Below are 16392 nucleotides of genomic sequence, written 5' to 3' on the forward strand. Positions count from 1 at the left end.
CGGCAGCCCAAGCTGACCTAGACACTGGGCATCCCGTATTTTATCTGGCAACCCTAGTTGTTGGTTTATTTTTTTCCTGCTATGGCTAGCATTGCTGACACTATTTGAGCTGCCCAAGGGTGGCTATGGCTAGGGAAGTTGGCTGTGGGCAGGGGCTGAGGTGTGAAGGGGTAAGAAATGGAGAGACTGAAAGATACCAAGAAATTTTCTATTCAAGTGTTCCTAATTCTTGGGAAATTGCAGAGCGACATGGCGTAGGCTGCTTTTGTTGCTTCCTAGTGACTCATGTTGGTGTCGTCCAACATGGTGCGAGATCACGGATGGGAGGTCCTCCCAAGTCTACCAAGTCCCACATCAGCTCCCACAAAAGTGAAATGGATATGTTGGCAACTTCTGGGTGAAGAGTAAGTGAGGGGAGCTGAAGACATCCACAGTTTGAGCTAGGAAGATTCTTCTTTGTGCCCCAGTATTGAGCACTTTACTTTAGTCTTTTTTTTCTCAGTACTGGAAGGCACTTGGCATTTTGTCAAAATAGAGAGTCCTTGAGCAGAAGACCTAGTTCCTCACTGGTGGTTTGTGGGGTATTTGGCAAGTTACTTCTCCCTCCTGAGCCTCGGTATCCCATTCTGTAAAATGGGGTTGCGAGGGACCACCGTTGCATTGCATAAATGGAATAGATAATGGAAGTATGGCATAGCCCGGCACTCTGTAGGCCTTCAGTAACTGGCAGACATTGTTTTTACTCAAATAGTTCGTGTCCCAGTCATAAGGACCCCAGCCAGTGTGTATGTAGCATGAGATCATTAGGAGTACTTACAAATAAAGATATTTCCCTCTTAAGTGGAAGGCTATTTCATGGTGAATAAATATTGTATTGATACCATTAATAATAAAAAATACAAATGTGACTATAAAACAGTATAATGGATGTTACTTAGCAATGCGGGGATCCAAGTGGGTTTGGGGAATCAGTTTGATTTGTGGGGTTTTTATGCCTAGGCAGTCACAATAAATAATAGTTATATTAATTGGCTCCCTGATCAGAGTTATGAAAATCATGTTTTGTAAGAATTATATAAAATACACTGGAATAATTGTTTCAATAAGAGAAGCTCCTGCCCTGCAGATAAATACCCACAGATGTTACTGTCCCACAGTTGCTGGGTGGCCTGAGGCTTCTCAATACAGACTCTAAGAAGTGGGTGCTGGGGCTCTGGTTCTTTAAATGACCCTCTTCCCAAATCTCTCTATCTGACTGTCTGCCTCAGCTGCATCCACCCAAGATAGGTGCAGATGGGCCCCTTGAGTTCCCTCAAAACACAGGGAGCCTGGAGAGACCCTTCATCATCATGTTCTCCTGGAGAAATCGAGGCTCAGATTTGGGGAGTGACTTGCCCAAGGTCACACGAGAGTAACGTGAATCTCCAAAGCTGTCCTGTAATTATTCAACTTTGACTTTCAGAAGTGCTCACTAATGATCTCTTTCTGTCCCCCTGGCCATGGGAGACCCTGGTCCTCACCCCTCTCTGCCATGGGTGACACACGTAACCTGAGCTATGTCGTGGTTATTCTGGTTGACTCCCCAACTTCTATCCCACCCCAGCCACCTAGATTAGTAAGGGTAATCACTGCTAGCTGTAGAAACAGAGAACCCTAAAATCTCAGTGGCTAACAACACATCCTCAACATCTAGATTGGGAGGTGAGCTTTCAGGCAGGTGATTCAGGAGTGCAGTTTTTATATCCTATGGCGCTACCCTCTGTTAGGGCTTTTGCTGGGTCTTCTGCATTCAGCTGCTCATGTGAGAGCGTGGAGGATCACACAGGACATTGTATGGATGAGCCTGGAAGGGAAATCACTTTCCTTACCTACTTTTGGAAGGAGCCGGTCACACGCCCAATCTGAACTGTAGGAGAGGCTGGGGAATGCAGTCTTCCTGAGGGTCCAGGACAAAGTGGATTCGAAGGTATCTATCAGGTTTCTTCTATATGTTCATCCCCTTCTCCTTGTTGGTAGGTGGCTGAAGAATGGGTATGCGACGTTGTGCATGCATCCGTAACCCAGTCCCAGCCAGTGAGTGTGGAGGCGATGACAGTTGCTGGGTCTTTCAGGAAAGAGTCTCTTGCACCTAAGGAGATGGGCCCATTTCTTCCTTTGGAGAAATCCCCAGAATGGCTGCATCCTTGTTCCTGCCTGGCCAAGGAAGAGACACACCCGTAGAAAAGGGCCAAGCAGAGGGAATCTTGGAACAGCGAAGCAGATCTCCAACATATGGTGCCTGGAACCTGCCCTGCATCTGGACCTCTATTGCTGGGGGGTAATCCATCATCTCATTGTTGAAGCTGGTTTGAATTTGGCCTTGCTGTTGCTCGTGGCTGAGATCATTCTAACCCATAGCAGCTACGGTGAAAATCCATAGTTGCTGTGTCCAAAAGCGAGCGAAGGGTGTCACCGTTACTTAATAAACTGGATCATTACAGACAGCCAGTGCCAGCCATGCAGGTTGGACTCAAATGCCCAGAGGCAAGTTGGAGAAGGAGGTGAACAAGGGCTCCAGATTCAGAAAGAGCTGGATTCAAAATCCTAGCTTGATTGCTCACCCACTCTGTGACTCCAGGCAAGTTACCTGCCCTTAGGAGCCTTTCTCTTTCCATAGGCTTCCAATGTCTACTCTGCCAAGTTGTTGAAACTGTGTATGTGAAGCGCTGGTCCATAGATGACATTTAATGGTTGGAAGGTACTTTTTAGCTTAATTGACTTGCTCAGGGAAGAAAGAACCCATTTCTTCAACGTGTCAAGTCTTTGGGCCCCAATTAACCAGTCCATCTCCTTCCCTCACCTGTATAGGCAGGCTTGCAGATGTGGTTTTGTATCTAAGATCCAACTTTAACATAGCAGCTGGGTCAGAGTCTCCATTATTTATATTCTGCAGTAATGGGCTCATTACGCATTTCTGTGCGACTCCATGGATCCTGGTATGAAACCAAAGACCACTTCTCCAGTGGTAATTTCCTTCCTCGAGATGCTTACACTTTTTGGAGGGAATGCCAAGACATCCAGTGAGGCACTCAGATCCTTTTTGGAAGGAGACAGGATATAAATTATTAGTAAGTAAATAAATAAATAACCATTTGATTCTGTCAATTTAGGAGGAAAAAAAAATCAGTCAACCCAGAGTTTGCTGTCATGTAGACCACTTGACTGACTGAATTATGAACATTCTGGGGGAGGAGAGTGAGGGGAAGGAACATTAGCATCGTGCTGCTTCCTGACAAGGAGTTTTGGAAACAAAACTTAGAAAACAAGGAGAAGAAAGTTAGTCTAAGTGGTGGCCTCATTTCCACCTGTGCAATTAAGCCAGACCCAGGCATAAAGCACTGTGTGGGCACAGAGTGGGTGGCAATGGAGTATTTGGACCTCTCTCGCTTTCCCTTATAAAAAATTAAAATGCAACATCATTTTGATGTGTTTTTTTTGTCTCAACACAAATTATTGTTTTTCTACAACTTTAGCTCTAATGTTAAAAATGAAAGGCCATCACGTTCAAAGACTCATTCCATTGCCTTTTATGAAGGGGAAGCTCTTCTGTTAACGGAGTGATTTTGTATCTTCCTATGGATTTTTAAAAAAGATTTTATTTATTTATTACAGAAAGAGAGGGAGAGAGAGAGAGCAGAAGCTGGGGGAGGGGCAGAGGGAGAAGCAGACTCCGCACGGAGCAGGGAGCGCAATGTGGGTCTCGATCCCAGGAACCCGAGATCATGACCTGAGCCGAAAGCAGATGCTCAACTGACTGAGCTACCCAGGGGCCCCTTCCTATAGATTTTTAAAAAATTAATAATGACTTCATCTTCCCCCTTCCTTTAACATTAAGGTATAATTACATACGTAGAATTCATCCTTTTTGGTGTATAGTTCCGTGAGTTTTGGCAAATGTAGATAGTGGTGTCAACACCACCCAAAGATGAGGAGCTCAGTTTCTACCACGTGAAAAGTTTTCCTGTGTCCCTTTGTTGCCAACCCTCCCCTCCATCCTTAGCCCCTGGTGACCTCTGATCTGTTACTGTTACTTTGCAACAATACACAGAATCATACAGAACCTTGACTTTTGAGTCTGGTTTATTTCACTTGGTGTAATGACTTTGGGATTCACCGAGGTCATCGTATGTATGAGTAGCTAGTTTGCTCCTTTTTTATTGATGGATAGTGTTCCGATGTATGAATGTACTACTTGCTTTGTTCATTCCCTAGTTGAGAGACATTTGGATTATTTCCAAGTTTTGGCGATTATGAGTAAAGCTGCTGTAAACATTCTCCTACAGGCTTTTTACGTAAACATAGGTTTTCATTTTGTTCCGATAAATGCTTGGAAATCAGATCATTGGGTTGGATGGTAAGTGTTAAGTTTAACTTCGGAAGAAGTTGTCAAGGTGTTTTCCGCCATGTTGCTGCTCCACCAGCAAACTTGGAGGGTTCCAAGTGTTCCACATCCTTGTGGGTCCTTGGGATCACGTTCCCCCTTTAACCTTCACCTTTCAGACAGGTGAGTAGTGACATCTCACCTTGGTTTTGGTGTGTGTTTTCCTAGTGACTAACGATGTTGAGCATCTTTTTCTTGCATTTATTTGTCATCTTTATATTTTCTTGGTGAGATGTCTGTTCATATCTTCTGCCCATTTTTTTTTTTTTTTTAAGTTGGGTTGTTGGTTTTCTTAGTATTGAATTTTGAGGGTTCTCCATCTACTTTGAATGCAAGCCTTTTATCAGATACGTGATTTATAAATATTTTTTCCTGGTCTTTGTCTTGTCTTTTCATTCTCTTAACAGTGTCTTTTGAAGAACAGAGGGCTTAGTTTTGATGAAGTCCACTGTCTCAGTTTTTTCTTTCATGGATCATGCTTTTAGGTGTCACATCTGGGAAGTCTCTGCCTGACCCAAAGTTACAAAGAGCTTCTCCTATATTTTCTTCTAAGAGTTTTATTGTTTTAAGTTTTACATTTAGATCTATGATCCACTTTGAGTTGGTTTTGTGGAGGGGGCAAGGGCCACAGATGCTTGATACCCTCTTGCACCAATCACCTGGTCATTGCGGAGAGCACAGAGTATGTTGGTGAGCCCCATTCCAGGCCAGCACGTCCCCACTGTCATTGCTCACGTTCACCTCTAGGTCTAACAGCTGTAGTTTTGGTTCCTCCAAAGCAATGGTATGTCAACAGGGAGAAAGCCACAGAGTGGAGAAGAAACAGCCTCTTGCTTGGAGTCAGGATCCTGGATTTGAGTCCCTTCCCTGCCACTTACAAATGAGGGGATCCTGGGCCAGCACTCTACTTCTCTGAGCCTCAGTTTACTCATCTACGAAGGAGAGAGAATTTTTTCATGAAAATCTTACTGAATGGCTTATGGCTCCAATGTCATAAAATATATGAAAGATCTTTGCATATCTATCACACAGTAAAGATGTTATTTCAAGTGCCATGTTTCCCCTTGGCATGATGATGACATGCCTAGATGCTCTCCAGGTCTCCCTGCCTCCAACCCACCCACATGTACTCACCAAGGACCCACCAGACCTAGTTGTTTCAGGGGAGACATTATTGGTCCCAGGTTTTTCCACCTCTCAGTATGCATGTCCTTCATTATGTCCTTTGAGATACCCTTGACAAAAGCAAAGAAGACCCTCCCCTTCCAGTTTTAGCTCAGCCATTTGACTTGTTTCATCCAATATAATGAAGTAGCTATGACAGTGTGCCACTTTGAAGCCTAAACCTCAATAGGCCCTGCATGTTTCTACTTGGCCATTGTAGTTCTGCCATTTTCATGGGAGGTATATGGCCTCTGGTCTCGGGAGAAGGATAAGAGACACATGGAGCAGAGCTTCACCAGTCAAGACCAACCAAGACCAGCTGCCTGCAGATGTGTGGGCAATCACAAATGGTTGTTTGTTATGCAGCTGTAGTTAACTGGTACATCCACTGCCTTTGCTTTGCAGTGACCTATTCATGAAGAAAGAAACTGCTACTGTTTGCATGGACAAAGAGGGTCAAGGAATAATCTAACCCATTCTTTAAAGCTCAGCTCAACGGCTGCCTCTTCCCTGAAGCCCTCCCTGATGATTCTGGTGCAAATGGATCTCTCTCCTCTCATTTCCATAGCTCTCTAAACTTCCAATCAGGAATTTACTTGGGTTCTGCTTTACGAGCTTGTTAGGGCTTCTGCACTTCTGTTCCCCTGTCTAGAACACTCTTACTCTGGATCTAGGCATAATGGGCTCCTCACTGTCAAGTCTCAGCTTGAACATCACATCCTCAGAGAGGCCTTTTCTGACCACCCACCCGCAGTCATTCTCCCCCACATCTCCTTGCTTTATTGATGGTGGCACTTTCTGAAATGACCTTATGTATTTTTACATGGGTGTATTGGTTAACCCCACTGGTTGTGAACTTCCCAAGGGCCTGGACTTCCCTGCATTGGGCCCCCCTACATTTCCAGCACTCAGAGTAGCTGGGGACATCAGTAGGCTCACTCAAATACTGACTGAATGGGCAGTCAAAGCTTTCAAGCCTGTCTACTGCCCTCTCACTTTTAGTTCTTTAAAGGACTGACACATGGTGTTAGATGCCAAGAATGTGACCACCGATGTCCGTGTTCACCCTCCAGGTATGCCGCTTCCTGATCTCTTCATTTTATACGAGATTTGGTTTCTGGTTCCTCATCTCCTCCACTTCCTCTTCTCCCTTTATTGAGAAATAATTCACACGCCAAAAAATTCACCCATAGATGTGGTATATATATACAATGGAATATTACCCAGCCATCAAAGAGAATGAAAACTTGCCATTTGCAATGACATGGATGGAGGTAGAGGGTATTATTCTAAGTGAAATAAGTCAGTCAGAGAAAGACAAATACCATATGATCTCACTCATATGTGGAATTTAAGAAAGAAAACAGATGAACATATGGTAAGGAGGAAAAGAAAAAAAGGAGAGATGGAAATAAGCCATAAGAGACTCTTAATGATAGAGAATAAGCTGAGGGTTGATGAAGGAGGTGGGTGGGGGATGGGTTAGATGTGTGATGTGGATTAAGGAGCGCATATGTTGGGATAAGCACTGGGTATTGTATGTAAGTGATGAATCATTAAATTCTACACCAGAAACCAATATTGCACTGTATCTTAACTACCTAAAATTTAAATTAAAAAAAGTGTACAATTCAATGGTTTTATTTACAGACTTGTGCAACTATCATCACAAAGAAAGTTAAATACATTTTCATTACCTGAAAAATAAGTCCCCCGCCCATTAGCAATCACATACTCTCAGCCCTAGGCAACCACCAATCTACTCTCTGTCTCTAGAGATGTGCCTATTCTGGACATTTCTTATAAATGGAATCCTACCACACGTGGTCTTTTGTGACTGGCTGCTTTCACTCAGCATCATATTTTTGGGGTTCATCCACATTGTAATGTGTATCAGTGCTTCTTTGCTTTTTATTGTTGTACGGTATTCCACTGTGCGGCTGTAGCACATTCTGTGTCCCCTGTCGTCAGCTGGTGGCCGTTTGGTTGCTTCCACATTGTGGTTCTTAGGAATAATGCTGCTGTGAGCCCTCCTGCACAAGGTTCCATGTGGATGTGCATGTTCATGTCTCTGGGCGTATAGCGAGGAGGGGCTCCACATCTTGACTTTCTGTGCTTACCATTTACTAATCAATCTGGAATACTGATGATAATCGTTATGATGATGAGAATGAGAATAAGATTAATTAACTATTTCTGAGCATTTACTATGTGCTAGATGCTATTCAAAGCACTTTACATGTATTGATCAGTTCATTGGTGGGCATAGTAAGGTTGTTGTCCCCATTTTACAGATGAGGAAACTGAGTGGGTTAAGTGAGGTCCCTCGCACTCTGGCTGACTCTGGCTCAGTGCCAAACTCACCTCCCTCTGAGACCATGCCCCTTACCTGATCTGGCCTCTGGGCCTTGACCTATTCCGCACCTGTCCCTGTGGGCAGCCATGCATTCTGTCCCAACTTTGTGTGACATCTCCCTGCAGGGACTGGGTCTCTTTTATTTTTGCCTTCTTGCTATATTTTTCTTTCTTCTTTCTTTCTTTCTTTCTTTCTTTCTTTCTTTCTTTCTTTCTTTCTAAAATTTATTTATTTATTTGGGGGAGAGACAGAGTGTGAGCAGGGGGAGGGGCAGAGGGAGAGGGAGAGAGAAGCAAGCTCCCCACTGGGGATGGAGCCCGATGCGGGGCCCGATCTCAGGATCCTGAGATCATGACCTGAGCTGACACCAAGAGTATGACACTTAATGGACTGAGCCACCTGGGCACCCCACTGCTACATTTTTCACACTGCCTGGCACATAGCAGAGATTCAAAGAATACTCATTTAATTGAAAATAATTCATTCAGTTACATGCATAGACCAGTCTTTCCCTTGCATAGGCCCTGTATTCGCTGACTCAGGAGAGACAGGTATAAATGACAGGGATGAGATATTTCCAGGTGGGGGAAGAGGGATCCTGGGCATGGATTCTGCAGGCTGCTCGGGATGGAAATTGTTTCCTCTTCTTTTTCTGTGGTTTTCAACAACTCTGAGTTCTACTAGATATACTTCCAATAAACTCAAAATATCAGTCACACACAAAAATAAAACATCTGATTTCACATACAAATGAATGCATGGATGGCTGAGGTAAGCCTCTGTCAGTCCTGCATGTGGTAATAAATGCGCTAGGCAAGAACACTTGGAGAAAGAAGGATTCAGATCCTTTGTTAGTGACATCGGCGAATTCTAGCTCCATCTCTAAGTTTGATCACTGCCCCCCACCAAATCTGTCCAGAAGGTAATAATGTCAGATAATAACTTACATTGTGCAGGGCTCTATAGCCCCAGAGTTTACAAAATCCTCTTACTGAAATAATCATCCTTTGGATCCTCTAAAGCTCATCTTTATCACCTTCCTATTTCTGATGCTGGATTCCTCCAGCAGGGCTGAACGGCTCACAGGATTCTGCACATGCTTCATTCTCTCTGGTCCCCAGATTGCTGTATACATGGGTGTGCATGGGTCCAGCCCCATAACCTTGTTCCCCTTTGTGTCTACTCATCCTTCACATTTTGATTTAGGCATCACTTCCTCCAGGAAGCCTTCTTTGACTCCTGCATCTGGGTCCCATGTCCTTCTGTGCTTACTGGGCTTCACATAGCCTCTGTCGCACCCTCAACACTGTTCTTTGTCCATATTCTCCATCAGACCATGTGCTTCCAGACCCAGAGACCGTCTTGCACACAGCCCAGAGCAGGTGTCCCAAAAGGGGGCATCCAGTGAATGACCGAATGGCGAAACCCCATGAGGGGAGTATGATACACCCCACTGGATGGGAGAGGCTCAGAAAGGGCAGGGAGTTCGGAACTGCTTTGCACAGGCTACCTCCTGGGTGACTTTAGATCGGGAAGCGGGAGGCTCTCCCCTGCTGTCCCTTTGGGCCCCCGGGCTGACCCCCAAAGCCACGGCTCTCTCCCAGGAGGCTCATTTCAGATGCTGCCAAGAGGGGGTCTTCCCAAAGCATCCCTGATGCCTTTCAGCTTCTGCAGGCAGGGAGAGCGTGTGCCAAATTGAAACGCGCATTAAAAGAATTTTGTGGGTTGAGCAGATCACGGGAACAGCTACTGTACAAATACTGTCAAACGGGGCATGTATTTAAAAGGTTAGACAAAATATCTCCTTGCCTTTTTTCTTCAGTTCTCTTTTTATAGTCCACTGCAAAACAACAATGGATAAAAGGGTGCAGAGAATGCATGTATATTTTCTTTTTTTTTTTACCTTTCCCTAAGGAGCTTCTGTGCTACCCACACTAATTGTAGGTTTTTCTGAAAATGCAGCATGAATCATTTATAAATAAAGAGACTTTAAAATCCCTAAAAGACTCCCTGAGGTATTCAGTATTTCAGCATAAAATAACTGTTAAATGGAGTTATTCTGAATTAGCTTTTACTGGAAAGTGGTGAAAATAAAGTTTTCTTTTCACTGTGACTGTTGCGGTAATCCTTTTACACAGCCACCCCGGGGTCATTGACAACCTATTTCCATAATTCAGGTTTTAGCAGAGCCATCCCCTAAAAGGACAAATGCCCGAGAAGCCGGGCTCTTGGAGAAAGACGAGTCGCACTAGCCAGGAAGGCAGCCAGCCGAGGGTCCCTGGTGGAGACCCAAGATGACCGTCAGAGCTCAAGTGCAGACGCAGACAGGGGCGCGCGGGGGAGGGGAGGTGCAGCGGTTTTGGATCCCGCACAGTCAGAGGTCTCACCCAGCTCTGCCTCTTTCCAGCTGGGGGACCCTGAGCGGGGGGGCGTGGCCTAACCCCGCTGACACTCAAGGGTAATAATAATCCTCACTCTGCGGAGTTGTTATGAAAAGTCGAAACAAGATTTATAAATACCCAGGATGAAATGGAAAGTCGAAATGGGACTATAATGAATTAATAACAATGATGCTGCCGCTCCGACATCCAGGGGCCTTGAATGCAGGTGCTCAGAGGCCGTCTCCGGGCTGTGCCTCTCCAGGGCCTCGCTGGCCATACGAACACCCTCACTCCTCACTCATCCTTACATTCTCCCATCCGTTGGTCAACTGGTTCATTTAGTCTGCAAATATTTTCCAGAGTGTGTGCCATGGGCTCTGTGCGAGGAACTGGGGTCTGAAGCTGAATGAGACCGTAGGATTCAGTCTAATGGGGACACAGGTGTGACAGGGACAATTCTTTGCTAGACACTGTGCAGGTGGAAAGGAAGCGGTGGCTGGGGTTCCACCTGGGGGTAGGCGGACGGTGGGCACTTGAGCCCAACCTTGGGAGGTGAGGGCTTTCCAGGTGAGCAGGAGGTGGAAGAGGGCTAGCCATCCTTCCAGAGGATGGGTGTTCCCTGAGGTCAGGGGCTGTGTCTGTCTCCCCATGCTCACCACAATGCCTGATTCACAGCAGGCTTTCCACACAAGTTTTGTTGAAGGACTGAATGTGCTCTAGGTGGCAGACAGAGAGGAAGCCAAGATTTGGAGGAGGAGGACTAGCATGGCGGCCGGGGTGTCCGGGTGCAGCCAGCAGCCAGCTGGTTTGGGGGGAGGCACAGGGCAGAAGGAGGGACGGAGATGGGGCAGGTCCAGATGGGAAAGGACCTTTGCCAGGGTGGAGGCATGGAAAGGTTTTACAGAGGGAAGCCGCATCAACTCTCTGCCTTTTGGCAAATCCTCTTGAGCAGGTTCAGAGGGTATGTTGGGAGGAGGCGGGCCTGGGAGCTAGAAATAGGTGTGGATATGACAGGTGCTGTCAGACTTACCCCCTTTGCTGTCCCGGCTTGGCGTACAGCCAGAGGTCACTTTTGATTCTGGGTGTGAAATTATGCAGAGGAGGTTCCCCCTCTACTTTGCAGTTGATTGACAAATTGTCCTGTCACTCAAATGCTTTTTCAACTTATCATAAAGAGTAAAAGAAAATTATCTGTTCAGTGCATATGGGAAAGAGAGCGCGTTCATTAACCTCTTGACTGCTGAGCTCTGAAACTTGGGAAGCTTCAAGGAATCCACGAGGAGAAAGCCCAGGGAGCAGGTGTGTGCATGCTGGTGTATACATCTCACGATCTTTATTTACACACACGTGCGGTACACACATCTGGTCCCTACAATCCACTTCAGAAACCCACAGACCCAAACACACGCAGACACACACCCACACTCACAAGAGCGTATATATATCTTGCAAACCGTGTAGCAATCGCATAAGTTTGCGCCTTGATGAATGTGTACACATAGAGACGGATGCTTGCGTACCAGTGTTTTACAGTGGGAACCGGCCGCCAGCTACTGGAACTTGGGACCCATCTAAAAACGTTGCACTTTTTGGAGAGCTTTTTAAAGTACCCATCTATTTTTCCGATTCCTCTGGAACATGGCTCAGACTTCCCCTAAGAGGCGATGTCGGGCAGGAAGGAAAACTCAAGATAGGGAATGTCCCCCATGATGGACAGATGTCCTCCTGTGTCACCTTCCTTAAAGCTGTCTCCTTACCCATCTCTTTGTCAGGGCTCTCCAGAAAAACAGAGCCAATAGGATATGTATATATCTCTCTCCAGAAAGAAATTTATTATACAGTATTGGCTCGCGGGAGTGTGAAGCTAAGTCCCACCATCTGCCATCTACAAGCTGGAGACCCAGGGAAGCCAGTGGTGGGTAGTTTGAAGGCCTGAGAGCCAGGGAGCCAGTGATGCAGATTTCAGTCCAGGTCTGCAGGCCTGAGAACCAAGTGCGGAGCCAAGAGATGGGGTGTTCCAGCTCAGACAGTCAGACAGAGAGCAGATGCAAACTTCCTCCACCTCTTTGTTCTTTTTGGCCTCATTGGATTGGTTGCAGCCCACTCACTTTGGGGAGGGCCATTTACTTTACTCTGTCCACCGATCCAAATGTTTACCTCTTTTGGAAAGGCCCTCGCGGATACCCAGAAATAACCATTTAACCAACTATCTGGACAACCCACAGCCCGGCCAAGTTGAAGGATCAGATGAACCATCACAACTATGAAATCACATCACCAAGTCTTGGTTCTTGACCACGCACCATATGCCAGGCACGGTGCTGGGCCTTTTACGAGCATCCTCTTGAACCTTCACCGTGATATCAACAAATAGGTGTTGTCCCACTTTACAGATGGGAAAATGAGGCTCAGAAAGGCAACTCTATGACCTGGCCAACGTCACAGAGGGAGAATGTACCTGGGGTCCAACACAGGCCTCTTCCACCCTAAAATCTATTTACAAAGACTTTTTTTTTCTTTTTTTCCGTGTACAGCTCTTTTTTGCTTTGCTAAGTACTTACACATCTATTACTGCATTCCGTCCTCAAATAAGTAATGGCAAGGTGGGTCTTAAGAATTCTTTGATTCAAATATGTCCTGAGCCAGGCACTGCATTACTTTTTGGGGAAACAGCCAGTGAACAGAGCAGACTACACACTGGCCTTCTTCTACTAGGAGGGGGCGGAGCCTGAACACGTTAATAGAAAATACTGCAGGTGCAAGTGTGTGGAATGGAGGAGATTAAAGATCAGCAAGAGGGACGAAAGTGTCAGGGACGTATTTCTTCTAGATGGGATGGTCAGAGAGGGCCTCGCAGAAACCCAGTGGAAGAGAAGATCAGTTCGGGGGAGCGGGGGTGAGGAGGCCCAGCCATGATCACACCGAAGCTCTACCTCCCTGTACTGCCCTCCTACAAGCACCCAGGTGAGGGACCTCTCTGCCTGCTCTGTGCTGCTGAGGCAGATGGAAGGCCTCCTTCCCTAGGACGGGCCATGTGCCCTCAGTCTCTGATGACCCACCCAGGGCTTTTCTTGGGGAGACCCATCGTCCTCTCTTCTCCCCACCCGATCTTGGTCAGCTACCGCTCACCTCTGTCTGCAAAGAGCCGGGAAGGTCAGGCCGCCCTTCAGGCCCCAACAATGGGTCCCGCCACTGTCACTTCCATTCCCAAAGCCTGATTTCTGCTCCACCATTTGAAATGTGTCTTTCTGCCAGTGGCTGAGAAGGCTGAAGTCTTTGAAACACTGAGTGTTCTATAAAATCCAAATAATTCCCTGTAAATCAAAGTACTTGGCATGCTGGCTGCAAAGCCTGAAGCTGTTTTTTTTCCTAAGGTAATCTCTAGAAAGTAGTTTGTACTCATGTTTCCACAGTGATTAAATATGCAAAGTAATTTCCATGATTTTCACCGCGTTCTGAACCAAATCAGATTCTGTTCTGCTCCTCTTTGTACAAAGCCACTTATTGGATCAGATTCCAAAACAAATCCCCCGAATTTGGCGGATCATCATTTTAAAAGGGGGCTTGTTAAGGTAATCATTAAATTAAACCACCCCTTTAAGAATATTTAGATCTGGTCCGCCAAGCGGAACGGTCTAATGGTTTTTAAATTAGAAGCTGCGGAATGCTGGTGAATTTTCTTTTGTGGGTCAAGTGGGTATTAACAAATGCTAAGACTGTTCTCTCTTTTGTCATCACCTTGAAATCTGCAAAGAAAAGCAAAGAGTGGGAAGGACCCAAGGAGAGAGGCAGGGTGCGGACTGAACATCCCGCTCACTCACTGCCTGTGGTGGTTGGGTGGAAGAACGAGGCAGGGCGGAAGCAAGCAGGCGATGTCGCGGTCTCTTTAGACCTGGGCTTGCGAGACACCAACGTGTGACTCTGCTGGGAAGGGCAGGAGCCCAGGCAGTGCCCTGACTCCTGCAGCTTAAGCCATTCATGGGGTTAGGTCTTCCAACCACAGAGCCTGTGCTGTTACCTGTGGCCAGGATAATTTTTCTTAAACCTTCTCTGTGTCAGTTCTTTTAGGCAGGTTGGCGGTGAGTCCCAAAGAAAGCCAGAAGCAGGAGCCCTTTGTCAGCACCTCCGGAAAATAGTTGGAGACCCGTGACTGTCATGCAGAGCATTTCATCTCCTCGTCCCAGATCTCCCAGCTTCTTGGCAGCCCCTCGGATCCCAGGCTAAGGTGGCCCAGGCATGGGTCCCAGCAGAACTGAGCTGGGTTTGTCTGTGATTAATTGAAGTGCTCTTCGAGCTGAGCTTTAGGGTCACCTGGAGAGATTTTCGCGTGCCATGGCCACGCACATGCACACCTCCAAAGGAACCGGATTGAATTCATCTGGGGTGGGGCCCAGCACTGTTTTTTTTTTTTTTTTTTTACTTTCCAGGTAATTATAATGTGCAGCCAGGGTTGAAAACTATTAGATTTAGAAAGAAGCCTCTCTCACAGAGAATTTTAAAAGGATGAGAGTCCTGTGTGGATGGGGCCTTTAGTTAAATCGGAGGGTTGGCAAACTAAGGCCTGTGGGCCAAATACGCCCCGCGCTTGCCACTAGTCTTATCTGATCGTGAGCTAAGAATAGTTTCTACATTTTTAAAGGATTGGAAAGAGATTCAAAAGAAGAATAATATTTCATGATACATGAAAGTTATACGAAATTCAAATCTCAGCGTCCATAAATAAAGTTTTATTGGCACACTGCCTTGTTCATCTATCTACATACTGGGCGTGGCTGCTTTGGTGCACTATAATGGCAGAGCTGGGTAGTCGCCACACGGACCAGATGGCCTTGGGTCATGTTTACTGTCTGGTCCTTATAGAAAAAGCCCGTTGACCCTTTATGTTAAATCATAGGACAAAAGAGCCATTGCAAAGCAGCTTCTTTTCATGCTAAGATGTGAAATGAGAACTGCTTAAAACCAATAAGCTCAAAGAAACAAATATTTTTAAAGAAAACATGAAAATTGAACACTACATCAAAAACTAATGATGTACTATATGTTGGCTAATTGAACATAACAATAAAAAATAAAAATAAAAGCAATTCCTGAAACAAATAAGCCTAAAAAAAAAAGAAAGAAAGGAAGAAAGAAAAGGTGAAATTTAGCATTGCCGTGGATGTAGGGGAAGAAAACTTTCATACACGGCTCAGAGGAACGCTGGTACATTCTTTCCAGAAGGCCTTTGGTTGGCACATATCAAGAACCTTACCAATGTTCCTATGCTTTACTCAGTCCATTCTATTTCTAGAAATGGATCTTACGGAAACTCTCAATTACATGTGCAGTTTTATCCCCCAGGATTTTATAGTGAAGTTATAATACGAACAACCCGCCCCCAAATGTAAGGGTGCAATAGTAGGAGGTGTTTTAATAAATCGCGTTACATCCATATGCAGCTATAAAAATGATGTGCTTGAAGAAGGGGTAATGACACAGGGAAATGTCTGTGGTCTGTAAAGTGAAAAATAAACCCTCAAGCAAAACTTATTATGAACAGAAAAATTTCAGTTTATCACAGAGCAATATGTATATAGAGAGAATATATTGGAAAGATGTATCCAAAATGTTGATAGTGTCTAATTTTGGATGATTACATTATGGGTCATTTAAATTTTTTTCTTTCTGCTTTTCTCAATTTTTCTTTCTTTTTTTTTTTTCATTGAACGTGAGTTCATATGGTAGCATTATTTAGAGGGAGCCCCTTAGGGACAGTGCATAAGGGCAGCCTTAGCTTGGGAGGCGAGAAACCCAAATGTATGTTCCAGATGCCCTTCTTCATCCCCACCTGCTGAATGAGCTTGAGGACGCCAAACAAAAGCTCCGATGCTCTCTTGCCCTCACCATCATCTTTAAACTCCGTTCTGATTGAAACCTCATCAGCAGCTTGGGTTTTGCTAGCCACGCACATTCTGAGGAAGAGATTGTGACCGTAGTTTCGTGTGCTCCGAGAACATCTGCCCTGAAAACCAGCTCTTCCTGCATCTGCATAGATTCGGCTCGGCCCTTGCTCCACGCATGGTGTGGCTGCT

This window comes from Halichoerus grypus, chromosome 8 (assembly GCF_964656455.1).
Source record: "Halichoerus grypus chromosome 8, mHalGry1.hap1.1, whole genome shotgun sequence".
NCBI lineage: Eukaryota > Metazoa > Chordata > Mammalia > Carnivora > Phocidae > Halichoerus > Halichoerus grypus.